Source organism: Chelonoidis abingdonii, chromosome 11 (assembly GCF_003597395.2).
Source record: "Chelonoidis abingdonii isolate Lonesome George chromosome 11, CheloAbing_2.0, whole genome shotgun sequence".
Lineage (NCBI taxonomy): Eukaryota > Metazoa > Chordata > Testudines > Testudinidae > Chelonoidis > Chelonoidis abingdonii.
In genome coordinates this window covers 43606734-43615715 of record NC_133779.1, presented here as the reverse complement: position 1 = coordinate 43615715, position 8982 = coordinate 43606734, and the positions used below count along the sequence as shown (strand labels likewise).

General features: G+C 41.4%; 1 long non-coding RNA gene across 1 annotated transcript; it reads left to right on the top strand.

The window, feature by feature from the left end:
• Positions 1-3886: 3886 nt before the first annotated feature.
• On the top strand, positions 3887-8485 carry LOC116823154 (uncharacterized). Its single transcript, XR_012656829.1, has 3 exons — positions 3887-4995; positions 7320-7745; positions 8280-8485. It is a non-coding gene; the product is annotated as an uncharacterized LOC116823154 (long non-coding RNA).
• Positions 8486-8982: the final 497 nt, after the last annotated feature.

The window sequence follows — 8982 nt, the reverse complement described above, 5'->3', positions numbered from 1 at the left end:
CCTGAAGTTTTCCATTTGTAATATAGGGTTTGCCTACACTACCCCCAACCCTCATGCCTTCCTCATCTAATTTATAATGAAAAAGGCTTGTCAAAAAGGAGCAATCCCAAGGAGCTCTTTCTTTTCCCATCAGCTCCCACCAGTGACTAAGGAACAACAATGACCTGGTCTGCATCCAGTCCTTTTGTACAGGGAGATTTTGGCAAACCAGTAAAGTGCCTGAAACCAACTGCTTGCTTAACAAGTTTTCTTTAAGGGACATGTCATTCCATTACTAATGTATAAATAAGGGGAAAAAGTTTGAGGTAGGGGGACTCTTCAGGACTGGACTCTCTCTCTGGATGCATCTTGTGTTCCCCACTGGTAGATGGGCTGCCACTGTGCCACTCGAGAGCCATACTCAGGTTCGGTAATTATCGAGGGTTGGGGATGTTGTAGATGTGTTTTAAGTGCTTGAGACTAAGTAAAGTGCACCTCTAAGCAGAGGTGAAAGTAAGCCGGTCCAGTCTGGTGTACCAGCAAGAGCTTTTCTGGGCCCTTTAAATTGCCACCGGAGCCCCTAGGTGGTGGAGGTGGCTCAGGTGGTGGTTTAAAAGGCCTGGGGCTCCGGCTGCTGCAGGGAGCTCCAGGCCCTTTAAATCGGTGCCCGAGCCCCCTGGGCTCCAGCGGCAGCCCAGGACTCTGGCAGTGATTTAAAGGACCAGGGGCTCCCAGCCACCGCTACAGCAGCGGAGCTCCAGGCCCTTTAAATTGCCGACAGAGCCCCAGGGGCTCCTGGCTGCCACCGCTACCCCAGGGCTCGGGGCTCTGGTGGAGATTTAAAGGGTCCAGGGCTCTGCTGTGGTAGCAGTGGCCGAGAGCCCCTGGCCCTTTAAAATCACCACCAGAGCCCCACTGCCACTACCCCTAGAGAAAATCAAGTACTGTGTCAGCAGCAATTGCCTAAAATATTGGAGTTTTGTGTTCAGGACTGATCTTCCATTGCCACAAAGATCTAGCAGAAATGGAGGCTGGCCAAAGTGACACAACAAAATTGGTTAGCACATTGGAAATTCATAACAGGAAAGTTGGAAAGATTAGGACTATAATCTTTAGAGAGATGACCAGAGGGGATATGACAGGTATATAAAATAATTAATGGTGTAAAGGTAAATCAGCTGCTTCTGCTTAACTTTTCTCAAAATACATGCACAAGACAACATTCAATTAAATGGAAAGGCAGTAAATTTAAAACTGGTAAAAGGAAATATTTTATTTTGCACAATGCATCTCTCTTCATTATTCAATTTAAATAGTACTGGGACTTGCCAGTGAAGTTTCTGCCTGATTTGAAAGCTGCTTTAATGGTCCTTTCATTATTTGAGTAGAGTTCCTGTACATTCTAGCCCTTTCTGATTCATTTCTGACCAATAGCAAGTGACTATCTGCAGAACAAGTGTTTATTAAAAGCACCAAGACAGAGGTGCTTCTAAATGTTGTGAACTTTATAATTGTTAAGGTTTCCGAGAGGTCACAAAGGTCCCAGATAACATTAGCAAATAAATGCTATGTTGTCCCTTTGTGCTATCAACAGGAAACATCTTTAACAGCACAGGAACTACAGCTTTGTAATTGGCTTGGTGCAAGAGCATGACAGTATTTTTCTCATCCTATCAGGAGTCAGATATTTTGGGAGCTGATATATAAAGCACACAGCACATGGTGTCTTTTGAACATTGGGAACAGGTTAATGCGGGAAATTCAGTGGTGCTTTGCTATTTTATTGCTGTAGTTGTAGCATGGATTATTTTCTCATCATCCATTGTTTAGGCTGATATTTCATCACAATTCATACATATTTATGATATTTTTGTGGATATGCATATATGATTAGCTATACTTAACACTGAGAGGAAGATTTTAAAGAGACATTTAGCAAATAACGAACTGTAATTATTAATTCAAATACAGAAGTCCTTATTCATTCCTTATCAAAATGCCCATTGACGTCAAAGGTACGGAATTAAGCTCCATATACAAAAACTTCAGTAACTTTCTAGATTATAGAACTTTATATGTGTGATGGACTCAGATACTGAACTAGCAAGTGAGTTACTACTGTGATCTGTACATTCAAAGGAGCAGTCTCTGTGCCATGAAATTAGTGAATTAAAAAGTTCAGTGCAAATACAACTCACTTTAAAGCAAAGCAAATGATGTTTAACTGGGGCAGCAAAGAATTGAGATGAAGAGTCAACAAAATTACGGTTAATGTTCTGCACAGAGCCAAACTGTTGCTGGATATTACAAGCCTCACTTTCCCCATTTGCTAAAGTGTATTTTCCAAGGCTTCCTTTACTGATTGGATCAGTAGCAATTTAAGCCACTAAATAAGAAAAGCAGCAAAGAGTCCTGTGGCACCTTATAGACTAAATAAGAAAAATAATACATACTAGCACTTAAACGGCTAAACCTTAGCTAATCAGTCAGTTTTGTCCATTCATACAACACGTAACACATCTTCAATTTTGCACTCTAATCGCATAATGAAGTCAAGTCACATGGAAGGCAAGATCAAGCCCAAAATGCTGACTATGAATTCTCTTTCAGTGTGAAATGTTGTCTCTTCTGAAGTAACTAGCTGAGAGCGTTGGGGTATTAAAGTCATGGCTAGGTAAAAAATAGATCCTGAAGAGCATAATAGAAAAAATTGTAATAGATGGAAAGCTGTTTTTAAACTTTCCTATAAAATGATAGATACAGTCCTACAAACTCTTACTCAGGTGATTAGGCCCATGGCTGCTATTTGCCTATATTTTATACCATACCTAACATTGTAGCAGCTGATCCTGAATTTTCATGTAAGCAAGGATTGCGCTGGTGTGAATGGCTTCTCAGGACTGTGTCCCATGAGACCAATCCACATTAGATTTTTTTTAATTTCCATAATCTTTATTACTATTTATTCATAAATGGCTGTCACTTTATTTCATAAATGTACAATATATGTTTTGAACTGCTGATGCTGTGTTCAGCAGAGCTGGATAGCAGGATTAGTTGTGGGCTGTAAGATTAAATGGCACACCAGGCAGGTGAGGGTCTTGTTTTGATTTTCAACATGTTCCCCCCCTGCAAAAACACCATGGGAGGTGATATTCACGTAATTTTGCAAGTTTGCTTTACCCATAGATTATGTCATATTAACTCAGCATAATGCAGGTGCAAGATCCCATGCTGATGGAAGGGCAAGGTGTCTGCCTCGCCAGTACTGCCACAAAAAGTTGTGGTACTGATTTGGTGGGGGCATAACCAGGGTCCGACTGCTAGATCCTGTGAGCTGTGTAAGGTGACTGATTCTACCTTAAATGTTACAAGCTAAATTAAATCCAAACAAATTGACTTAGTGCATTGTATCAAGCATCTAAAAGTCAGAGACATCTGAGATTTGTGGTTATCTGCATCCATGCCAAGATTGGCAAATATGGTTCATGGATATAAAGCAGCTATTCACAGATTTGCAGGGCTCTAGATATAAAATTTGGATTTGCCTCCATATGTGATCCACAAATATGGTATGCAGATATAAAATGGATATCTGCAGATTTGCAGGGCTCTAGTTATTTGCAGTGGGTTACAGTGGCCAAATTTCACAGATGGAGTATTTTCAGGAAGCAAAACCCTGTTTTTCTTAAACATGTCTGTGTAAGTAAATCTCTCTCTCAACCCTAGGTGCTGTTCAGTATAAGCCAGGGGTTCTCAAACTGGGGGTTGGGACCCCTCGGGGGGGTCGCGAGGTTATTACATAGGGGGTTGCAAGCTGTCAGCCACCACCCCAAACCCCGCTTTTCCTCCAGCATTTATAATGGTGTTAAATGAATTTTTATATATTTTTAATTTATAAGGGGGAGGTCACACTCAGAGGCTTGTTATGTGAAAGGGGTCACCAGTGCAAAAGTTTGAGAAGTACTGATATAAGCTGAATTAAGGTTATAGGAAAAACCATTAACATTTTGATCCTCCTGACATTCTAAAATATATGCTGTAGCTCAACCTGAAGTTATGAAGTAGATGAAGGAATACTGGTTGGAACTGAGGGCAGGAGGAGAGGAGGGAATTCTATGGCATGGCAGGTCAGCAAAAAATTTAGATTTCAAAAGAGCAGACTTTGAGAAACTAAAGGAACTAGTTAGTGAAGTCAATGGGACTGAAGAGCTGAGGCATTTAAATGCCTGCATCCTAAGCAAGGAGGAAAAGACTTTTAGAGAAGGGCTTCAGACCTAACTGGCTGAATAACCACTTCAAAACAGATATTAGGCATAAGCAGAGAGCCTATGAGGAATGGAAGAAGGCACTGATCTGCAAAGAAAGCTATATCTTGGAGGTAAAAATGTATAGGTCTCAAGGGAGAATGGCCAAAAGTCAAGCAGAATTAGCCATTGTGAAGGAAATTAGAACAAACAGAGGTTCTTTAGCCATATAAATAAAAAGAGTCCAAGAAGAGAAAAAGAGAACAACATAAAAATTAAGAAACTAGTTAAACAGAAATTAAAGGGAGTAGTCACAAAGGTGAAATGCCTGCAAACTTCCTGGCAGCTACTTAAAAACACCATAATAGAGGCTCAAATTAAATGTACCTCCAAATTAAAAAAAAACTGTAAGAAGACTAAAAAAAATGCTACCATACTAAACAGCAGAGAAATAGGGCCTGTGTGAGACAAAAGGCATCATTTTAAAAATTGGAAGTCAAATCCAAGTGAGGACAATAGAAAGGAGCATAAACTCTGGCAAGTCATGTGTGAAAGTATAGTAAGGCAGGCCAAGAAAGAATTTGAAGAGCAACTAGACAAGGACACACAAACTAAGAGCAAAAGTATTTGTAAGTACAGCAGACTCGGGAAGCCTGCCAAACAGTCAGGCCACTGGACAACTGAGCTGCTAAAAGAGCACCCAAGGAAAACACGGCTACTACGGAGGAGCTAAACAGGATGCAGAAGTGATCCTGGCAATTACTGGTAGGTAAACCTAACTTTATTACCAGGCAAGTTGGTTGAAGCTATAGTAAAGGACAAATTTATCGGACACATAGATGAACACAATATCTTGGTGAAGAGTCAAACAGTTTTATCAAAGGGAAATCATGCCACACCAATCTATTAGAATTCTTTGAGGGGGGTCAACAAGTATGTGGACGAGAGTGATCCAGTCTCTATAGTGTACTTGGACTTTCAGAAAGCCTTTGAAAAAGTCCCACATGAAAGGCACTTAAGAAAACTAAGCAGTCATGGCCTAAGAGCGGAGGTCCTCTCATGGTTCAATAATTGGTTAAAAGATAGGGAGGGGGATGGATAGCTCAGTGGTTTGCGCATTGGCCTACTAAACCCAGGGTTGTGAGTTCAGTCCTTGAGGGGACTATTTAGAGATCTGGGGCAAAAATCTGTCTGGGGATTGGTCCTGCCCTGAGCAGGGGGTTAGACTAGATGACCTCCTGAGGTCCCTTCCAACCCTGATATTCTATGAGTCGATAGGAATAAATGCTCAGTTCTTCACAGAAGATCAAAGTAAATAGCAGAGTCCCCCTAGGCTCTGTACCAGCACCCATGTTGTTCAACATAGTCATAAATTATTGAAAAGGGGGTTAACAGTGAGGTGGCAAAATTAGCAGATGGTACAAAATTAGTCAAGATAGCAAGTTCAAAGCTGATCTCACAAAACTGGCTGATTGAGTAACAAAAATGGCAGATGAAATTCAATGCTGATAAGTGCAAAGTAATACACGTTGGAAAACATAGTCCCAACTACTCATATGAAATTATGGAGTGGGTGTGTGTGTGTGTCTACAATAACTATTACCACCCAAGAAAAAGATCTTGGTGCTGTAATGGATAGGGCCCTGAAAACATTAGCTGCAGCAGCAGTCAATCCCATGCTTTGGATGTCCCTAAACCTTCAACTGCGAGAAGCTGGGACTGGACAACAGGGGATAAAGCAATTGAAATTGTCCTGTCTGTTCATTCCCTCTGAAGCATCTGGCACTAGCCACTATAGTAAAACAGGATACTGGGCTAGATGGGTCATGGTGCCACATGAGAAAATATTAATTAAGCTAGAGAAGATAGGAATTAGCACAGGTATTGTAAAGTGGGTAAGGCATTGGCTAAAGTGGAGCTAACATGGGTTGTGCCAAAGAACTATCAGGATGGAGGGAAATTATTAGTGAGTTCCTCAAGGATCTGTTTTTGTAATAGATCTCATTACATATTTTAATTAATGACAGTAGCAAAAAAAGTTGGAGTGTGCTAATGAAATGTGATGGTGACACATATCGGGAGGCACTGTAAATACAGAGGAGGATCAAAATATTATACAGGAAGAATTAGGATGATGTAAGCAATAGAAATGTGATGAAATTTAATAGTACAATCTGCAAAGTCATGCTCTTAGGGACTAAGATCTGTGTGTTTTAGTCCATCATAAGATGACTATGAGCCATCACTATGATGAAGCCATAAAAAAGGCAAATGCAAGCCTAGTATGTATCAGGCAAAGTATTTAATGTAGAGATAGGGAAGTATTTATGACATCATACAGGGTAGTAGTAAGACCTCCTCTGGAATACTTTGTACAATTCTGGTCACCCCACATCCAAGAAAAATTAAATCAAACTGGAGCAGATGCAAAGAAAGGCTACTAGGATGATCACAGGAATGAAGAGCCCATCTTACAAGAGGAGACTAAAAGAGCTTGACTCTTTTAGCTTAGTAAAACAAGGCTCAGAGGGGCTATGATTGTTCTCTATAAATACATCAGAGAAGGAGAACAGCTATTTAAACTAAAGGACAATGTTGGCATAAGAACAAATGGGTATGAACTGGCCCTGAATAAATTTAACCTGGAAATTAGAAGGCTTCCAACCACTAGAACAATGAAGTTCTAGAACAGCATTCTAGAGGAATACTGGGGGAAAACAACCTTACTAGATTTAAAATGGAGTTTGATAAATTTGTGAACAAGATTATATTATGAAGTTGCCTGTGATAGCAGAGTACTGGACTCGATCAGGGCCGCCCGGCGGGGGAGCAATTTGCCCCAGGCCCTGCAGTGGCCCCCACGAGAATATAGTATTCTCTAGTATTGCAACTTTTTCTTATGGAAGGGGCCCCCGAAATTGCTTTGCCCCAGGCCCTCTGAATCCTGTGGGCAGCCCTGGACTCGATGACCAAGGAACTCCCTTCCAGTCTTATGTCCTATATTCCTATGTTAGACAGAATGTCGGACTAGATGATCCTTGCCGGTCTTAGAATCTCTGAACAATCCATCGTAAGCATTTCTTTTTCTTTCAGTGACCACTAGATTAAGTTATCTCCCCTTGATACAAGCAGAGCTCCTTGAGACACATCTGGAACTTCCTGCTGGTGTCCTGGGGCATCCACAGCAAACCAGTCAAAAGACAGTCAATGAGAGTGGAGTCGAGCCCAAAAACCAGAAGTGAACAAGCAATTCACAAAGAGGGACAGTGCCAGTTTTATTTCTCTCACCAAGAAACTAACGCAGCAAGAATAGTATCTGCTCAGAGAGAAACTCTCAGCTGTACTTCCTGCTTGAGCCAAGAGTTAGGGCAGAAAGGAGAATGATGCAAAGAAAGTGTTCCTTGGGAGAGATGATGTGTCTGTGCTTATACCAAACCTCTGTATTTGCAGCACAATTGGTCAAATGGGGAAATCTTCAGCTGCACAACAGCACTTGGGACAAATAGTCCTGCTGAGTAAGTGGGGCAGTTCCTGAAAATATCTAAATTGTGTTTCTACCTGCTGCTGAAAATATTTCTTCCTTTTCTTTTTTGGCAGAGGACTCTAGCACCACATATTCTTACCTGGACTTCTGCTTCACATAAACCTGCTTTGTCAGACAGCAACAAGCCACACTGTAGCAGCACTGGCATATTAACAAATGCCATCCCTATGCAGTATTGTAGAATATCTATTGTTTTGTGGTTATAATTCTTTCCCCTTACAGAAGTATTTAGAGATAATATAATTATTATCACTGTACAATAGCACTTGTCAATAGTGCCTTTTTCCTGAGCCTCTCTAAGCACTTAGCCATTCAGTAATTATACACCTGAGAGAAAGATTAGTGGTGGTATTATCATTGAGCAGATAAGGAACCATAGATATTGGAGGGAGGAGAAGTGATTTGTCAAGGCCACATAATGAGTTAGTGGCAGAGCAGGGACCAGATCCAGGAATCCTGGCTTCCTTGCTCTAACTCACTAGACTTGTCTGTCTTCTTTCTCCTAGAAGTGTGTGGCCCAGACAAGAGGTTCCAGGCTGAAATTCCTTGTGACTTTCCCAGTTTAAAAATATTTAATCACAAAGACCGAACTAGAATCAGGGAAGAAGAGGAATAATTGAGTATGAAGAAGTTAAATAGTCTGAGTCCTATTACTAAACCCTTGTTGGTTCAGCCTGGCACCGCCTCACAGAAGATATAGCCAGGTGTGACTTATAGGCACTGAGGGGTGTCACCCACCTTTTTGATGGTGTTTCAGCTCTTGGCCCCTCACCATAATTCTGAGCTGTCTCATGAAGACCAGGAGAGTAGTGAGCCTTGCAGGGCTTGCAAGGATAATGGTGCAGATGACACAGAGCAAGTACCCATCATGTCTGGTTAGATTCTGTCTCACAGAACCTGCACAATAGGCTACAATAGGAATTAGCAGGTCTAGCATAGTGCTGGTCCCTTCATTCCCACAAGATCTCCTACAAGTGTCACCAGTGTTGTATGATCATAGTGTCAAAGACTGCAGAGCACTCTAGCAGAAACTGCAGAGGGGTTTAGATGTGGCTCAAGACCAAGAAGGGATGGTTCATCAGCTCCAGAAAAACCATCTCTGGGCAGTGTCTGACACCTAATTATAGTGAAGGCAGAAGAGATGCCGCTAGAACTTGGATGCCATCACTTTCTCAATAGCTTTACCAAAAATAAAAGGATAGATGGTTAGGG